At 40.8% G+C, this 20,959-nt stretch overlaps 1 protein-coding gene across 8 annotated transcripts in view; it reads right to left on the reverse strand.

Moving 5' to 3' along the window:
* Positions 1-20,959, reverse strand: part of ppfibp1b (PPFIA binding protein 1b) — a 149,765-nt gene that overhangs the window by 113,526 nt on the left and 15,280 nt on the right. Inside the window, exon 1 of one of the 8 annotated variants that reach the window (XM_041215887.1) lies at positions 14,015-14,042. The exons of the other annotated variants lie outside the window; for them this stretch is intronic. The gene's annotated coding sequence lies outside the window, so the exon portion shown is untranslated. Of the gene's footprint in view, positions 1-14,014; positions 14,043-20,959 lie in introns of those variants that run through there. 8 annotated transcript variants of the gene reach the window in all.

The raw sequence follows: 20,959 nt of genomic DNA on the forward strand, positions 1-20,959 counted from the left end.
TCTCAGAGTTCCATACCTTCATCCTCATTCTCTTGGGTGAAGACGGATGTGAAGTATTCGTTCAACACTCTAGCGATGTCCTCTGGCTCCACCCATAGATTGCCCCCTTGGCCCCTTATGGGCCCTACTCTTTCCCTGGTTATCCTCTTCCCATTGATATACTTATAGAATATCTTGGGATTTTCCCTATTTTACCAGCCAGAGCTTTCTCAGAACCCCTCTTTGCTCTCCTAATTGTTCTCTTAAGCTCCAACAGTTAAGGTAAAGAAGAAAAAAGTATGCTCATAACAGGTGTCAGGTAGAAAATACAATTGAGGGCGAAGCTGAATTCAGAAGGTTCAAATGAGAGGTGAAGTGGCAAATAAGTGAAGCAAAGAGGGATTACGGGAAAAGTCTGGAAGCCAACATAAAAGGGGAATCCTAAAGTCTTCTATAGGCACATAAATAGTAAAAATGTGGTAAGAGAAGGATTGGGGACCAAAAAGGGATTTACACATGGAGGCAGGGGGTATGGTTGAGGTGTTAAATGAACACTTTGCATCTGTCTTTACCAAGGAAGCAGATGCTACCAAGGCCACGGTAACAGGGGAGGAAACTGGCACTAGAATGATTTAAAATTGGTAAGGAGGGGGTATTAGATAAACTGTCGGTACTTAAAACTGACAAGGCACCGGGACTTGATAAGATGCAACCAAGGATATTGAAGGAATTAAGCGTGGAAATTGCAGGGGCACTGGCCATAATCTTTCAGCCTTCCCTAGACTCGGGAGATGCCAGAGGGCTGGAGAATTGCAAACATTACCCCCTTGTTCCAAAAGGGTTGCAAGGAGAGGCCCAGCAATTACAGACCAGTCAGTGTTAACTTTGGTGGTGGGAAGCTTCTGGAAACAATTATTTGGGATAGAATTAATAGTCATATGGAAAAATATGGGTTGATTAGGAAGAGTCAGCATGGATTTCTTAGGGGGAAATCATGTTTAACTAACTTGGAGTTTTTTGAAGAGGTAATAGAGAGGGTTGATGAGGGCAATGCTGTTGATGTGGTGTATGTGGACTTAGAAAAGACACTTGATACAGTGCTGAACAGACTTGAGAAAAGTTATAGCTCATGGAATAAAAGGGAGAGTAGTAACATGGATATAAAATTGGCTGAGTAATAGGAAACAGCAAGTAACAGTTAATGGATATTTTTTGAGCTGGAGGAAACTTTGTAGTGGAGTTCCCTAGGGGTTGGTATCGGGACTGTTGCTTTTCCTGATATATATTAATGATCTAGATCTTGGTGTGCAGGGGACAATTTCAAAGTTTGCAGATGATACAAAACTTGGAAGCATTGTAAACTCAGAGGAGAGCATTGTAGAACTTTAAAATGACAGACAAGTTGGTGGAGTGGGCAGATAGGTGGAAGATGAAGTTCAATGAAGAGAAGTGTGAAGTGATTTATTTTGGTAGGAAGAACATGGAGACACAATATAAAGGGGTACAACTCTAAAGGGTGTGCAAGGGCAGAGGGACATGGGTGTATATGTGCATAAGTCATTGAAGGTGTCAGGACAGATGGAGAGAGCAGCTAAAGCATACAGTATCCTAAGCTTTATTAATAGGGACATAAAGTACAAAAGCAAGGAGGTTATGCTGAACTTGTGTAGGACACTAGTAGGACCTCAGCTGGAGTATTATGTACAGTTGGCTGCCACACTTTAGCAAGGACATGAACGCATGAGAGAGTGTGCAGAAGCAATTTGCAAAAATGATTCCAGGGATGAGAACCTTCAGTTATGAAGATACATTGGCAAAGTTGGGACGGTTCTCCTTGAAGAGGAGAAGGCTAAAAGGAGATTTGATAGAGGTGTCCAAAATCATGAGGGGGCTGGACAGAATAGATAGGAAGAAGCTGTTTCTGCTCCTAAAAGGATAGAGAATGAGAGGGCACAGATTTAAAAAGTGATTCCCAAAAGAAGCAAATGAGATGTGAGAAAAAACTTTTTCACCCAGTGAGTGGTCAGGGTCTGGAATGCACTGCCTGGAAGTGTGATGGAGGAAGGTTCAACTGAGGCATTCAAGAGGGCATTAGATGATTATTTAAATAAAAACAATATGCAAGGGTACAGGGAAAAGACAGAAGAATGGAACAATCATTTAGAGAACTAGTGCAGACATGAAGGGCCAAATGGCCTCCTTCTGCACCATAATAATTCTGCAATTACATTAGAAGAGATCAAAAAAGATAAATGCATTTAGAAAAATGGGGTTGGGGAGATATTTGATATACTAATTAACTTAGAGGATTAAAACTCCCGGTCCATATGAATTACACCCACACAAGTTAGGAAAGAGATAGAGGCAATAGTACAAAGATATAAAAATTCGTTAGGAAAAGGGAATAGTGCCAGAAGTCTGGCAGACATCTAATGTGATACCTGTATTTAAAATGGGAGATAGAACAAATCCAGGGAACTATAGAAAAGTTAGCTCAATATCGGCAGTCGGAATGATAATGGAGTCTGGAATCAGATTAACAGTAAACACCTAGGAAACAAAAATATATTAAAGAATAGTTGGGACGGATCTGAAAAGGGATGGTCATGTTTGACCAACCTTATTGAATTCTTTGGAAAAACTAAAAGATAATTTCTGTATATAGGGTACTGCAGTAAATGCAACACATATGAATTTCCAAAAGTAAAGGTACCACATTAGCAGACTCAGTGCATGTGGTGCAGGGACAAGTAACGAATTGGCAGCAAGCTACATGACAGAAAAGAAAAAGGGGTTAAATGTAGTTACTTACATTGGCCAAAGGTGTTGAAGCCCCTGGGTACAGCAATGATTTGTATCCCAGAATCAAAAATACAATTTCTAAATTTAATTATGATAAATTTTTTTCTTGACCAGTTAGGGGTGGGGGTTGTGGGGGTGGGGGGCAGAGGAGGAGGCAGTTAATACAAAAGAAAGAATGCAACAACGGAATATATTAATAAGCCTACACAATGGAGTGTTTAATTGGCATGTGAATTTCAATGTGGACAAGTGTGAGATAATGCATTTTGTCAGAAAGAATAAGGAAGTCACATATTACTCCAAATATAAGAGCCAAAATGGGGAGCAAAGGGATCTAGAGGTATAGATATATAAATCACAAAATAGCAATAAGGTTAAAAACTCATTAAAAGAAAACAAGCATTGACGGAAGGATCGAGAATGAAATGGCAGAGATTTAGGGTAATTGGCAAAAGAAGCAACAGTGACATGAGGAAAAAAATTTTCACGAAGCGAGTGATTAGGATCTAGAATGCACTGCCTCAGACTGTGTGGGCAAAGCAGATTCAGTCCCATTCCCTCTCGAATGCCTCAGCTATCTGAAAAGAATATGCGGGGCTACAAACAGCGGGGGGAAGGGCCTTCTCCTGTGCTATATTCTGTAAACCTTGGTTAGACATCATCTGGGAGTTCTGATTTCCATCTTCTGGGACATTAGAAAAAATACCAAAAAAAAATCTTAAGGATTATAATGAACAGGCTGTGCTTCTTTTCTTAGAAGTGGGAAAGTTGGTGACCTGATAGAGGTATTTAAACTTATGAAACGATTTGACGGAAATAGAAAAAAAATGATTCTATTTGTCATTGAAGGTGGCAGGAAAGGCTGGGAGCACACAGTTAATGAAGCATAGAGTATCCTAGGTTTTATTAATAGGGCATCGAATACAAGAGCCAGGAGGATATATTGAACTTGTATAAGACATTAGTTTGGCCTCAGCTAGAGTATTGCATTGAGTTCAGGGTGTTTTACTTTAGGAAAGATGTGCAGGCACAGGAGAGAATGCAGAAAAGAGAAAGGAGTTCCCCATCCTTGAAACCAATTATAAAGAAAGACTGGAGAAGTTGGAAAGACAGGAGATGATCTGATAGGGTGTTCAAAATCATGAAGGGTTTGGACAGAGTAGATAGAGAGAAACTGTTCCACTTGTGAAAGGATCAAGAACAAGAGGGCACAGATTTAAAGTAATTTGCAAAAGAAGCAAAAGCAACATATGGAAAAACTTTTTTCCACACAGTGAATGGTTAAGGTCTGGAATGCACTGCCCAAGAGTGTGGTGGAGGCAGGTTCAATCAAGACATTCAAAAGGGAACTAGACTTTTATTGACAAAGGAAAACTATGCAGGGTTACGGGGAAAAGGCATTGGGTAAATTGCTCAGTTGCAGAACTGGTGCAGTCATGATGGGCCAAATGGCCTCCTGCACTGTAACAAGACTGTGATTTGTGGGGAAGACCAAAATAGAGACCAAAAATATAACAGTTACTAATAAGTCCAACTGCGAATTCAGGAGAAACTTCTTTACCAAGAGAAGTAAGAGTGTGGAACACGTTATCAAAAAGCACAATTGAGGCAAATAGCATAGATGCATTTAAGGGGAAGCTAAATGAGCATGAGAGGGGGAAAGGAATAGGCCTAAACTTGTGCTTTAAGCTCAATGTAGCAGTCATAGGGTAAACCCACATCCAATAGAAAGGATGTTAAAGCTACAAGTATGCAAGAGCACTGAAGTAACTCTCACAACAAGCTCTAACATGTGAATAATTGTCATTAGTAACCATCAGTGTGCTAGAAAATTCTCCATGTTTCTGCCATGAGAAATTTTGTAAACTGACCAGAAAAAACAAGGTAAAGACTCAGACAGTAACAAAAAATGTACCAATCAATAGACATGAGAAATTTCAACTGCACTGCATCAGGAAACACAAAACACAGGATTTCAGACCAATCTACTCTCACCTTCAGTTCCCTGGCTCAGTACTGGCAACTATTTCTTCTAACATGGGAATACAGTACATAGGATATCATGCCTAAGCCTTTTCAAAAAAAAAATGCTGACTGGCAGCTCACGTTTCCAATTCAGAACAAACCATCTGTCTTCAATATTGCAGAAGGCAAGGATACATTATTTGTTTCTTCGCAGCTACCAATTGTTTCTGCAATAGAATCAACTCAAATTTTACAGGTTCTGAAATATTGAGTATAGAAAAAAAAGCAGGATTACCACAAGACCAGACAAATCAGATTTCTGAGAATGTAATCTAAAATTGTGTGTGCTGGAATGGCCAGATTTACATTTATTCATGAACAGGTCAAATCTTGTTTCTGTTAAACAGACATCTTAATCCACTTCTCCAGTTGGCTGGTACAATAAACAAAGAAAGTTACCAATTTAGTTAAGAAATGTACACTAGGGCATGGAGGCTGCCTTTCCTACAGTTGTGAAGTAAAGTGAGACCACAAACTACAATTTGGACCCATTTCATGGCCACCAGCCTCTATCATATCAATAGATTTTCTAGTTTTCCTCCACTGATCTACATGAAATTGACCATGATGCTGAAACAATCAATGTAATAGATCTATCTCTTCCTCAGCCATTATGGAAAAGATTACTGATGCTTTGATTTACAGAAATATTCAGGCTTGCACAAAAAAAAGAGAGCCTTACATGTAGATAAACCCAGAAAGCCACCTACACAATGCCCTCCAGCTAGGGTAGAAATAATTAAGTGGGCTTGAAGGCAAAAGTAATCTAATTGTACACTGCCCTACCCAAAGTCAAAACTGAGCCACAGGAAGAAAAAGCAGCTGACATTCTTGTAAAACCTCACTGATTTAAACTAAAGTACATAACAAAGCATCAGTCCAAAAGTTCAGCATTTCACTGCTTGGTGAACAGTACTGTTGATTTAAAACTCAAACACTACTGCATTCAGCACCACAAAATCAAAAATATAGCACTGCAGAACTAATCCAGCTTTTCTCATTTCAAATCAGTTATAACAAATTGCTACTCTTTATAACCTCTGTCCGCCTACTCTAATTAGTAGAATTACTGTTGTGCAAATTAGATACAGTTGGGACAAAGAGGAGGCACATATTTTAAAAGACATCTTTTTTTAATAGAACACTTCAGGCATATTATCTTAATAAACAGAAAACATTTAATTAAATTCTGTTCAGAATCTAATATCTGTGTTTCAGCCCAAGGGCTGTTAAGTTGTTTGTTTTTAAGATTCAATTTGAATGTCTTTAATCTTTGCCAAAACAGCAAACTTTACAACAGATTAGCAAATAGTAGAGTATTGAAATAGTGCACCCAAGACAGAAATAAAACAGTCATGGCATATAAATTAGAAAGGCTGTTTTCTAGTATTCACAGCATCCTATATTTTTTTCCAGCACTGACTGCTGTAAGTTTACTTCTGGCTGAGTTTAGGTCATTGCCATGCTGTAGCTCCTCATATAATTTAAGACCTTCACAGAAATACCAACATAGCACATCTCCACTAAGTGAGCATCCTTTATTCAACCACCCATTTTCCCTCAAAATAGCAATTTATTGTGCTCATTAAGGTCAAAGACACTAGTGCCAGGAAATGGAAGACCTGCTCATTTCAGGTACTTGGCTATGACATCAAGTACTTTCATGTCAGGAAGACCAGGTTAAAGTTCAACTTAACCGTACCCCAATTTCTTGGCTATTTCTTACAACATCGTACACATTGTTAAGTCAACTGTCCTCACCGTCCCTTAGAGGTACTACCAACTAGTATGAAATGATCAATGGCACATCAAATAGAAGTTGGGCAAGACTGCTCAACTATATTTCACATAAAACCCCTACAGTGCTGTGGTGACATTGCCAATCATACTAGAAGGCATATGGGATACTTGCCTTTATTAGCCAAGGCATAGAATATAAGAGCAGGAAGGTTATGCTGGAACCATATAAAATGCTGGTTAGGCCACAGCTAGAGTATTGCGTGCAGTTCTGGAATCTGCATTATAGGAAGGTTGTGATGGCACTAAAGAGAGTGCAGAGGAAATTTACCAGGATGTTGCCTGGGCTTGAGAGTTTTAGTTATGAGGAGAGATTGGATAGACTGGGGTTCTTTTCCTTGGAGCACAGGAGATTGAGGGGGGCACATGATTGAGGGGTATAAAATTATGAGGGGCATAGATAGGGTAGACAGGGAGGAACTTTTCCCTTTGGTGGAAGGATCAATAACCAGGGGGCATAGATTTAAGGTAAGGGGCAGGAACGTTAGAGGGGATGAGAGGAAGAATTTTTTCACCCAGAGGGCAGTGGGAATCTGGAACTCTCTGCCTGAAAGGGTGATGGAGGCAGAAACCCTCATAACATTTAAGAAGTATTTGGATGTGCACTTGCGATGCCATAGCATACAAGGCTATAGGCCTAGTGCTGGAAAAAGTGATTAGAAGAGTTAGGTACTTGTTTGACCGGTGCAACTCAATGGGCCGAAGGGCCTTTTTCTGTGTAGACCTCTAAGACTCGAGTACTTTCTTTATTCTGGGGCCAATGCAGTGTCAACTAAAAGCAAACTCCAACATCACATTAGTCCATTTTATAGTTGGAAGTCCCAGGACATTGCTGTAAAGTTTCTCAGGGTAGTGTCCTAGGCCCAAATTCTTTAGCTACTCCATCAATGACCTTCCCTTCATCACAAGGTAAGAAGTGGGGATGTTCACTGATAACTGCACAATGTTCAGCACCATTTGCAATTACTCAGATACTGAAGCAGTCCATGTCCATATGCAGCAAGACCTGGACAACATTCAGGCTTGGACTGATACATGGCAAGTAATATACATGCCACAGAAGTGCCAGGCACTTTGGAGATTGGGATCACTGAATACCCCACTAATAACATCGTAGGGGTTATCATTAACTAGAAACTGAACTGGACTAGCCATATAAATACTGTGGCTACTAGAGCAGGTCATAGGCTGGGAATCGTGCAGCGAGTAACTCATCTCCTGGCTCCCCATTGCTTGTCCACCATCTACAAGACACAAGTCAGGAATGTGATGGAATGCTCTCCACTTTGCTGGATGAGTGCAGCTCCAACAACACTCAAGAAGCTCAACACCATCCAGGACAAAGCAGCTTGACTGGCACCCCATTCACCACCTTAAACATTCATTCCCTCCACCACCGATGCAGAGTACACCATCAATAAGATGTGTTGCAGCCACTCACCAAGGCTCCTTCGACAGCACCTTCAAAACCCACGACTTCTACCACCTAGGACAGAGGCATCAGATGTATGAGAACACCACCAACTGCAAGCTTCCTTCACCCACACACCATCTTGACTTTGATATTTTTTAAAAATGATTCTTTTACAGGATATGGGCATCACTGGCAAAGCCAGCATTTACAGCCCTATATAGTCATTCCTTCACTGTCAACGGGTCAAAATCCTGGAACTCCCTTCCTATCAGTACCATGGGCATACCTACATTACATGGGCTGCAGTGGTTCAAGGCAGCTCACCACCACCTTTTCAAATTAGGGATGGGCAATAAATGCTGGCCCAGCCAAAGACACCCACATCCTCTGAAACAGTAAATTGGAAAAAAAGTAATTCTAGTCAGCAGGTTAAGACTGCAAAGTTAGTGTACTCGAGCGGCAAAGCTTTCAGTTTATGGTTTCATGTTATTCATGCCGATACATGGTAATGCTAAACATTTACCAAACATTGGCCGGGCCCCAGCTGGAGTACTGTGCCCAATTCCAGGCACCACACTTTACGAAGGTCATCAAAGCCTTAAAATTGATGCAGGGGAGATTTACCTGGATGATAGCAGAGGGGAAGGACTTCTGTTACATGGAGACTAGAAAAGCTGCAATTGCTCTCCTTCCAGGGAAGGTTAAGAGAAGATTTGATAGGTGGTGTTTAACATCATGAAGGCTTCGAGATACAGTAAATAAGAAACTTTCTAGCGGTAGAAAGTTTGGTAACCAGTGGACCAAGAATTAAGATAATAAGCAAAAGAAACAGACGACTTAAGGGAAAAAAAAATTAAGCTGTGAGTTATGGCGATCTGGAAAAGTACTGCCAAAAAGGGTGGCAGAATCAAATTCAATGGCAGTCTTCAAAAGGGAATTGAATACATACTTGGAAGGGTTAAGATTTGCGGGGAAGAGCAGAGCAAAATGCTCTGGAGATTTGAAATAACTGCTCCAACGAAAGGTCACAAATCTAAAATATGACTATTTCTCTTTCCGTAGATGCTGTGAGACCTGAATATTTCCAGCATTGTGTGTTATTTTAGAAAAGAGCAGGGTACGAGACCAATTGGACAGCTCTCCCAGGTACAAATGGGCCAAATGGTCTCTCATGTTGTAACATTTCATGACTATATGACTTGAGTAAAAACCAGCACACTGAGTTAGAACAAAGAAAAGTACAGCACAGGAACAGGCCCTTCGGCCCTCCAAGCCTGCGCCGATCATATTGCCTGTCAAACTAAAACGTTTTGCACTTCTGGGGTCCGTATCCCTCTAATCCCATCCTATTCATGTATTTGTCAAGCTGGCTATTAAACACCACTATCGTACCTGCTTCCACCACCACATCTGGCAGCGAATTCCAGACACTCACTACCCTCTGCGTAAAAAACTTGCCCCGCACATCTCCTCTAACCTTAAATCTATGTCCCCTAGTAATTGACTCTTCCACCCTAGGAAAAAGCTTCTATCTACTCTGTCCATGCCACTCATAATTTTGTAAACTTCTATCAAGTCGCCCTTCAATCTCCGTCGCTCTAGTGAGAACAATCAGAGTTTCTCCAACCTCTCCTCATAGCTAATAACCTCCAGACCAGGCAGCATCTAGGTTAACCTCGTCCGCACCCTCTCCAGCACCTCCATATCCTTCTGGTAATGTGACGACCATAATTGCACGCAATATTCCAAGTGTGGCATGACCAAGGTTCTATACAGCTGCAGCATGACTTCCCAGCTTTTATACTCAATACTCCTGCCAATGAAGGCAAGCATGCCATATGCCTTCTTGACTACCTTATCCACCTTTCAGTCACCTGTGGACCTGTACACCCAGATACCTCTGCCCATCGATGCACTTAAGGGTTCTGCCATTTACTGTATAATTCCTACCTGTATTAGACCTTCCAAAATGCATTACCTTGCATTTGTTCGGATTAAACTCCATTTGCCATTTCTCCGCCCAAGTCTCCAACTGATCTATATCCCGTTGTATCCTTTGACAATCCTCTTCACTATCTGCAACTCCTCCAACCTTAGTGTCGTCTGCAAACTTACTAATTAGCCCAGTTACATTTTCCTCCAAATCATTTACGTATACTACAAACAGCAAAGGTCCCAGCACTGATCCCTGAGGAACACCACTAATCACAGCTCTCCATTCAGAAAAGCACCCTTCCACTGCTACCCTCTATCTTCTATGACCAAGCCAATTCTGTATCCATCTTGCCAGCTCACCTCTGATCCCCTGCGACTTTACCTTCTGTACCAGTCTGCCATGAGGGACCCTGTCAAAGGCCTTACTGAAATCCATGTAGATAACATCCACTGCCCTTCCATCATCGATCACCTTTGTCACTTCCTCGAAAAACTTGATCAAGTTAGTGAGACACGACCGCCCCTTCACAAAACCATGCTGCCTTTCACTAATTGCTTCCAAACGGTAGTAAATCCTGACACGAAGAATCGTCCCCAATAATTTCCCTACCACTGACATAATGCTCACCGGCCTGTAATTTCCTGGATTATCCCTGCTACCTTCTTAAACAATGGAACAAATTGGCCATTCTCCAGTCCTCTGGGTCCTCACCCATAGACAGTGAGGAGACAAAGATTTCTGTCAAGTCCCCAGCAATCTACTCCCTTGCCTCCCTCAGTACTCTGGGGTAGATCCCATCTGGCCCTGGGGACTTATCCACCTTAATATTCTTCAAGATGTCTAACACCTCCTCATTTTTGATCTCAACATGATCCAGGCTATCTACACACTTTTCCCTAGACAAATCGACCGCTAAGTCTTTCCCAATGGTGAATACTGATGAGAAGTACTCATTTAGTATCTCTCCCATTTCTTCTGGCTCCACACAGATTCCCACCTCTGTCCTTGAGTGGGCCTATTCCTTCGCTGGCTACCCTCTTGCTTTTTACATATGTATAAAAGGCCTTGGGATTTTCCTTAATCCTGGTTGCCCATGACGTTTAGCCCTCCTGACTCCTTGCTTAAGTTTCTTCCTACTTTCTTTGTATTCTCCACGGGCTTCATCTGTTCCAGCCTTCTAGCCCTTACGAATGCTTCCCTTTTCTTTTTTACTAATCTCACAATATCCTTTGTTATCCAAGGTTCCTGAAACTTGCCATACTTATCCTTCATCCCAGCAGGAACATGCTGGCCCTGAATTCTTATCAACTGACGTTCGAAAGCCCCCCACGTCAGTTGTTGATTTGCCCTCAAACATCCGCCTCCAGTCTAGATTCCTCAGTTCCTGCCTAATGTTGTTATAATTAGCCTTCCCCCAATTAAGCACCTTAACCCGAGGACTCCTGTTATCCTTACCCACCAGTACCTTGAAACTTACTGAATTATGGTCACTTTTCCCGAAATGCATCCCTACTGAAACTTCAACCACCTGGCCGGTTTCATTCCCTAATACCAGGTCCAGTATTGCCCCTTCCCTATAAAAACAAAAAACTGCGGATGCTGGAAATCCAAAACAAAAAATAAAAAATACCTGGAAAAACTCAGCAGGTCTGGCAGCATCGGTGGAGAAGAGTACAGTTGACGTTTCGAGTCCTCATGACCCTTCAACAGTTGATGTTTCGAGTCCTCATGATCCTTCAACATATTGTCTCAGGAAGCCCTCCTGGATGCACCTTACAAATTCTGCACCATCTAAACCCCTAGCCCTAAGTGATTCCCAGTCAATATAGGTAAAGTTAAAATCACCCACCATAACAACCCTATTGCTTTTACATCTTGCCAAAATCTGCCTACATAGCTGTTCCTCAATCTCCTGCCAGCTTTTGGGAGGCCTATAGTAAACCCCCAACATTGTGACTGCACCCTTCCTATTCCAGAGCTCTACCCATATTGCCTCACTGCATTACCCTCCAAGGTATCCTCCTGTCGTACAGCTGCGATATTCCCCTTAACCAACAGTGCAACTCCCCCACCTCTTCTTCATCCCTCTCTATCCTGCCTGAAACATCTAAATCCTGGAACGTTTATCTGCTCTGAAGTTTTGAATCTGTTGATTTTAATAGTCTTGTTTACTACAATATTCCCAACAAGATTATTAGACATCCATTCACTTTTCACACCTATGCTCATTAGGCAATGGTGATGGCATAGTGGTATTGTCATTGGGTGAGTGATTCAGAGACCCAGGATAATTCTCTGGGGACCTGAGTTCAAACACCCCTGTGGTAGATGGCAGGATTTGAATTCAATAAAAATCTGGAATTAAAAGTCTAACAACCATGAAACCATTGTCGATTTTTGTAAAAAAAAACCTTACTGGTTCACTTATGCCCTTTAGGTAAGGAAATCCACTGTCCTTACCTGGTCTGGCCTACATGTGACTCTGGACTCACAGCAATGTGGTTGACTCTTAACTACCCTATGAACAATGGGCAATAAATCACATCCAATGAATGAATAAAAAAAATTAAATCCAAATGATAATGTGCAGAGTGCTGCAGCTTTTACAGTGGCATGGTTAAGTGTTAAACTCCCTGATTTCTGAAAAAGACTGCAAGAGAATTTTCTAAAATTAAAGCTTTCCAGAAGACGAACACAGCATCAGTTTACTGATCTATATTCTCTTAATTATAAGCTTTAACAAAGCTCACTGATCTGCACTGTCAGTCAATTTGTATCCCCATTGTATAAATTAGTTTCCCCCAACCCCCAAACAACTCAACTACATTAACAAAACAAAAACAGAATTACCTGGAAAAACTCAGCAGGTCTAGCAGCATCGGCGGAGAAGAAAAGAGTTGACGTTTCGAGTCCTCATGACCCTTCAACAGAACAAGTCTGTCACAGGTTAACATCAGTTACTCCAGGTTAGTTGTCTCCACTGGACAATTTAAAACATCCAGTGTGACAAGTTATACAGTTCATTTGCGATTCATCCATGATTGATGTCTAGAATTAGAGTAACTACTCTGTATAATTTTGAGCCATCTATTTACTGCATGTGGTCTCAACCAAGTCTGAAAGACTAACTTTAGAATCATGCTGGCTGCTCTGCTCAAGAAGTTCAACTTCAACCATTTAATTTACATAATATTCTTTTGAGTATGCGACTACACCCAATTCTGAGATTGTGCTCAAATCATACTGAATATGATACAAGAATTTGTAAAATAGTTGCTGTTCCATGACAATGAAAAAGTGAAGGTCAGCCACCTAATCTGGGCAGCTAAGGTCCATTTATATTGCTGCAGTTTAAGTTTGGATTTTAAGAGGCCAGCAGCCATATTAAAAAAAGTGCAGTCCATCAATGAATTCACGCTTTATTACAAAAGCACATTTCATCAGTTAGAACAGGGTGGGATACATATGGGGAGTAAACACTGCCTGCACTATACTGATGAGCAAAGAGTGTCTTAATCTTTAGCATGTTCTTAAAAAAAGGATATAATTAATTAAAAATCTCCCTTTCAAACTACCATAGTAAAAGTGCCCTGATCAAGTTAACTCTGCAATACACCAAAAAATGGGAAAAAATGTCATTTTAACACTATAACTAATGTAAAGTGGAACTCAACGATAGTTGAAACCAACAGCAGGGCTTCTGTTCCTGCCCCCATCTCCATTCACAAATAAAAGTCTCCAAGATGTTCAGATATTACCGGAACTGAAACGGAGGAGAAATATATCAACAGAGATATAAACACTCAAGCCCTTCAAAACGTTGGGATACATAAGCAACTGAAACATGTTGCTAATGTTATCAGATAAAATACAAAGTTTCAAAATTCAAAAAATAAACGCTTCACAATTATGCAATTTTATGAACATGGAACACGTGTCCAGGGCCCGAGTGAAAGCATAATCAACTGTTGAAATTAAAGGCAGCACTATAAAAATCTCTGGATAACAAATTGTCAGCCGCATGCTCCAGCAATCTGATAAAGGCACTCTGACCTACTTACATTATAATGCATCTCTCAACTAAGCATGTAGAACAGGAGTTTTGTTTTGGTTCTGGCAGGCAGCATCCAAACAGGAGGCACGTGTCAGCTTTCAGTCACCATAGCATCATAATTGATTGATTATTTTGCCTTGTACTGACAACAGCAAGTTTGGCAAGTAATTCAGAAGACTCACTTACCCACACTGAGTTACACTTAATCCATTGTTTAAAAAAAAGGAACAAGGCATTGCATCAGGTTGAGGGGCAAGCTCAGGCTAGTAGCAAATTTCATTTCCTAAACCACAAAACTTCAAGAACAGTTCTTAAAAGCCGCACAACTTTCCAAAGATCATGTCCTTGGTGCAATTGGAAACCGTCACTGAGACGGTCATCACGACTGCTTTGTATTCTTTAAACCGATTACTCAATTTATAGATTGAAATTTGATATGGAATGCAGAATTTCCCCAGGACCATATCAGTATTTTTCTGTAATTTTGAAAGAATAAGTTTCAGGGTAACTGCATACCACGAAATCAAAACAAAGGTAGGAACTGTGGATATGCAGGCTAAATAGTGCCCAGTCAGCACCAATTCAAGTGGAGTCTGGTCGCTGATGCAAACAAAAATGTTTACCTAAAGCTGGCAACAACCCCAATTCACCCTCTCATTGCAAAATACACAGGGGTATGCTTTATCAAAAAGATCCTTACAACGAAGCCAATATGAAGGGTACAGTTAATAGAAATGTACAAATTAACAAAAATATAAAAGTTTTGCATTCTAAATGAAAGGTAACCAGACTAATGTATAATCCAATACTCATTTTCAGAAGACGGTTCAGACAATTTCATGATTTTACTCAGCATTAGGTACATGCACAGCAGACCAGCTGTGCCTCAACATTCAGGCTGACCGCACACATTCCCCATAATAAAACAATTACCGACAACACCTGGTACTGGCTGTTTTATAGCTGCAGGCATCTACAAAATATCGACTTTAATGGTGTTTCTGTTTTTGAAGAAGCCCTTTCTCACTTCACAAATCGCACTAATACAAAAACACTTGCATTTACATAGCAGCATAACACACCCAAAAGTAATTAATTCTGTGTGATACCACTGTTACATTGATAAATGTACCTGCCATTTAGCACACTGTCCCACAAACTGCAAATGGGAGGAATGACCAGTTGATCCCTTTTTGGCGGTGATGTATGAATGAGGAACATTGGACAAGACACCAGAGAGCTCCATGCTCTTCCTCAAATACTGTCTTGGGTTCTTTATATCTAGAAAATCTGATTTGTTGACTAATAAAGATCTTATTCACAGGAACATAAGAGGAGTAAGTCATTTGGCCCCTTGAGCCTGCTCCGCTATTTAACAAGATCATGGCTGATCGACCTCGATGCCTTGCCATACTACCCTAAATCCCTTATCGTCACTGATATCTAGAAATTTATCGACCCCTGCTTTGAACACTCTCAACGACTGAGCCTCCACCGCCCTCTGGGGTAGAGAAATCCAAAGGTTCACCACCCTCTGACTGAAGAAATTCCTCATCTTAGTCCTAAACGGTTTAATCTAAGACAATGTCCTCTGGTTTTTGACTCCTTGCAGAGGAAGCATCCTTCCTGCATCTACCCTTTAAACCCCTGTAAGAACTTTGTACACTTCAATGAAATCACCCCTCGTTTTCTAAACTCTCGAAAATACAGGCCCAGTCTCCTCAATCTTTCCTCAAAGGGCAATCCTGCCATCCCCAGGATTAGTCTGGTGAATGTCCATTGCACTCCCTTTATGGTCAGTGCATCTTTCTTTATGTAAGGAGAACAAAACTGTAGACAATACTCCAGTCTCACCGAGACTTTATACAATTGCAGCAAGACATCCTTACTCCTGGACTAGGGTATATAGGGCATAAATGTACATCAAAAAAAGCAATGGTCCTAATACTGACTGCAGGGAACCACTGTATACTTCCCTCCAGTCCAAGAAAGTAACCATTTACCAACACCACTGTTTATTGCCCCTTAGATCCCATGGGCTTGAATTTTGCTAACAAGTCTATTGCATGGCACTCGGTCAAACACCTTTTGAAAGTCCATATTTACACACCAACTGCACTATCCTCAACTTTCTCCATTACTTCAAAAGAATGCAAGCTTGCAAGACCTTTCTTATTTCCTCTTCCTTGTAATTTTGAAACAATACAACTCTACACTTTACAAATAAAAACTAATTTTTGTTGCGCTTTGGCTTTTGAACAGCAGATCATCCTTCTGCCAACAAATCCTCTGGGCTCAGCTTTTGAGTCTTTACTTGTGCATCATGACTCTTTGGCCTTGCATCACCCACTCTCGTCATTTAATCTCTGCTGCCTTCTACCCTTTAAAAATTTTCCTTTTGTTCTTTTCCTCCGTTCTCCATCTTTCCCTTTTTTTAGAAACCAATCACACATCTAACTTTTCCCAGTTCTGATGAAAGGTTATTGACCCGAAATGTTAACTTGTTTCTCTCTCTACCAAGGTGGCCAGCCATTCTGGATTTTCCAAGATTGTCCCTAATCCGGGCTTTTGTCCCACCTCCTGGCTCAGGCGTTTTGTCCCAGGTTTCTGTTTTTAACCTATTTCTGTGCATGTGTTGAGCCCTGGATGTTTATTTCCCATCTCTACACGCAAGTTGGGCCTGGCAAGTTCTTCTGTTGATTATGTCGAGTGTGTCAGACCCAGCTTCAGCTGATCAGAGAGTCAGCATGTATTTCTAATGGCCAGGTCCTGCTGACTAACCTGATAGACTTGTCTATGGGTGTTATTTAGACAGATTTACAGAAGGCATTCAGTAAAGTTTCTCATAAAAAGCTGCTAGCCAATGTTGAAGTTCATAGAATTAAAGACAAATTATTGACCTGGTTAGGAAATTGGCTGAGCGACAGGAGACAGATGATGAGCAGGTACTCTTAAGTGCAGGAGGTGACTAGTGTGTGCCACAAGAATCTGTGCTGGGGCTTCAACTTCATTGCATTTATTAATGATTTAGATGACAAGAAAGTCACAGCCAAGTTTTCTGATGCAAAAGTGGACAGCATTGTAAACAGTGCAAGCGGAAGCACAAAATTACAAAGAGATATTTAGTAGATTAAGTGAATGGGATAAACTATGGCAAATGGGTTTTTAACATTAGCAAATGCAAGGGTCTTCCACTATGGATAAAACAGGGTATTTTCTAAATGGTAAAACACTGGGAATGGCAAGGATCCAGGTACATAGATCATTAAAATGTCATGGACAGGTACGGAATATAATCGAAAAATCAAAAAGGTTTTTTAATATAAAGGACTAGAATACAAGGGGGTAGATATTATGCTACAGCTATACAAAGCCCCTGGAATAAAGTGTTCAGTTTTGGGCACCACACCTTAAGAAGGATACACTGACCCTGGGGATCTTTTGTATAGATTCACTAGAATAATAGACACCAAGAGTTAAATTACAAGGAGATTACACAAACAAGGATTGTATTCCCCTGGAATTTAGAAGTATATGGGATGATTTAATCAAAGCTTTCAAGCTATGTGGTGAACTGATAGACTATTTCTACTGATTGCTCATTGTCCAAATATTAGAGCCAGATCTCTCAAGAGTGAAGCTGCGAAACACTCCTATACACAAGGACAGCAAAAGATTGGAATTCTTTTCCTCAAGCAGCATTATTGGCAAAACCTGAGATCGATATATTTTTGTTAAAGATAGCAGATCATAGATCATAGATTAGCCACGATTTCATTGAATGGCAGAAGAGGCTCAAGGGGCTAAATGGCCTATTTCTGTTCCTATGTCTCAGTTCATAGCCAGTAATCTGATTTCCAAGTTCTTGTGCATTTCCCTCTGCTTCACACGTCCATTGCATCCACATTTCAGCTGCCTTGGCCTTACTTTTTGCTCAGATGGGGTGTTCCAAAGAAAATACCTCGATCTACCGCATGCAACTGGCAAGCCCAATTACTCTTTTGAAGCAAAACTCTCAAGAGTAAGAGTGAAGATACTAATCAGCTGACAATCCACTGACATGAATGTTTTTTTGTAGTGTCCAGGCCTCTGATCAAGTTCTTCCAGTCTTGCAGGTCTTGGTGAGTGCGACAAAACTAAATCCAAATACTTTCACAAATTATCAACAATTTCATTTATCATGCCTAAAAACAGATCAGTCACACAATCAGCAACTTTCAGATTAAGAACAGAATTATCAGCTTCAAATCTGATATTCAAATGGCAAGATAAAAATGCTGCTCCACTACAGAGCTCATTATACCCAGAAATCATCTTTGTGATCTTTATTTGGTTGCAGGCCATATGAAAACTTAATACGCAGTTGTCTCTCAGCAGCCTTCAGTAAAGTTTAATTACTGAAAGGCAAGCCTTGAAGTAACATTTTTATCTACAGTACTAAAACATGATGCATGTTTCAAGTGTGTACAACGTTGTATTGTAAGACACATCCATTCATATATATTGTATTAAATATGGTCACCGCGAGACAAGTCACCACAAATATCATATCCTCGTTTCATTCAAAATTGAATATTTTAAACTATATAATTACTGGAAGATTTGAACTTTCAATATCTCCAAACTCACCTCTGACCTCAGGACTTCATTATAAAACATTAAGATGTTCTTGGCCCTGTAGATTAGCCAGGATGCAGAAACTTTGTTGCAAGGATTAACGATATACAACCCAGAGTACTAATTGATAATTGATAAACTAATCAAACTTAAGAGACCCCCTTAAAACCTCTGGTCCAGAATGCACCCATACATATTAAAAGTTAGGGGCGTCATATAGAAAAGCGAAAAGTGCCAGTGGAATGGATGATAGCTAATGTGATTTCTATATTTAAAACTGGAGGTAGAACAAGTCCAGGGAACTACAGACAATTGCAGTAGCTATACATTGATGGCAGGAAAGATAATGGAATCCCTATTCAAAGTTGTGGCAGAAAAACATCTAGAAACTGAAAATTTAAGTCAGCAGGAATTTCAAATGAAAAAGTCATGTTTGACTAATCTTCTTTTAAGTAAAGAAGTGGTAGAAAGGTAACGCAGTAAAATATATTTGGATTTCCAAAAAACCTTTGATAAGGCATCATGAAGTAAACTCATGGTTAAGGTCACAACATATGGAGTAAGGCGACAAGTAGCAGAATGGAATGAACAGCAAGCTGGCTACAAAACAGAAAACTGTAAGGATTAAAGGTACTCAAACTGACAAAATGAGGGAAGTGGTGTTCTACAGGCATGAGACACTGTTATTCATCATTTACAAAAATGATTGCGCTTCAGATTTCTGAATCAACATTTCAAAATGTGTGGGTGACACCAAATTTAGTACCTTTTAACGAGAATAGGACCGCAACAAAACAAGATGACAAACAAACTTACAAAATGGGCAGGTAATTGGCAAATTAATTTCAATATAGGGTGAGGTGGCATATTTTGGTAAGAATAAGGAGGAGGATTTTTGAACTCAACTAAATCTTTACTCTCAGGCCCTCTGGGCTGGAAATATACGGTAGGCTTTCCATCATATCTTCACTGTTTCAGTTTCTCAATTTGTCATTTTCTTTTGTCAATTTAGAAATTCCATGCACCAACTTTGCATTAGGAAATCTAGGAAAGACTTTCTTCCAAGTTACAAATTAACAAACTGCATTAAATGCAATGAAGCTTTCTCACTCGCCACCCCTCCCCCACCAGTATACCACATTGAATTCTCAAAAGATTATTCTTTAAACTTCACTCTTGGGATGTGGGTGTCGCTGACAAGGCCAGCATTTATTGCCCATCTGTAATTGCTGTCAAGAAGGACGCAGTGAGCCACAATCTGCTGCAGTTCAGATGGCTGTTAGGGAGTTCCAGCATTTTGACCCAGCAACAGGGAAGGAAGTGATATATTTCCAAATCAGGTGGTGAGAGACTTGGAGGGAAACTTGCAGGTGATGGTGTTCTCATGCATCTGCTATCCTTGTCCTTACAGGCGGTAAGGGCTGTGGGTTTGAAAGGTGCTGTCAAAGGAACCTTAGAGAGTAGTTGCAGTGCATCATGCAGATGGCACATGCTGCTGCCATTATGCACCAATGGTGGAAGCGGTGAATGTTTAAGGTGGTGGATCAGGTGACGATCAAGCAGGTTGCTTTGCCCTAGATGGTGTCGAGCTCCCTGTGTTGATGGAACTGCACTCATCTAGGAGAATAGAGTATTCCACCAGACTCCTGACCTGTGCCCTGCAGATGGTGGACAGGCTTTCATAAGACAGACAAGTTACATTCCACAGAATTCCCAGCCTCTGACCTGCTCTTGTAGCCACATTATTTATATGGCTGGTCCAGTTTGGATTCTGGTCCAGTTCAGATCCTAGTCCATGGTGACTCCCGAGATGTTGATAGTGGGGGAATTCAGCGACAGTAATGCCACTGACTGTCATGGGGAGATGGTCAGATTTTCTGCTGTTGGACATTGTTTTTGCCTGGCACATGTTGCACAAATGTCATTTGCAACTTGTCAGCCCAAGCCCAAATGTTGTCCTGGCCTTGCTGCATGCAGGCATGACTGCTTCAGTATCCAAGTCATGAATGGTACTGAACACTGTGCAAACATCAGCCAACATTCCCCATTTCTAACATTATGTTGGAGGGGAGGTCATTGATGAAGCAACTGAAGATGGTTGGGTCAAGGATATTGCCCTAGGAACTCCTGCAGTGACACCCTAGGGCTGGAATGGTTGGCTTCCAACATCCACAACTATTTTCATTTGTGCTAGGTACGACTCTAATGAGCGGAGAGTTTCTCCCCTCCATACCCCATTCCCATTGACTTCAATTTTACTACAGGTTCTGGATGTCACATACGGCCAGATGCTGTGAAAGGAATTCACTTTCACTTCACCTCTCAAATTCAGCTC

The sequence above is a fragment of the Carcharodon carcharias genome, chromosome 21 (assembly GCF_017639515.1).
Source record: "Carcharodon carcharias isolate sCarCar2 chromosome 21, sCarCar2.pri, whole genome shotgun sequence".
Taxonomy (NCBI): domain Eukaryota; kingdom Metazoa; phylum Chordata; class Chondrichthyes; order Lamniformes; family Lamnidae; genus Carcharodon; species Carcharodon carcharias.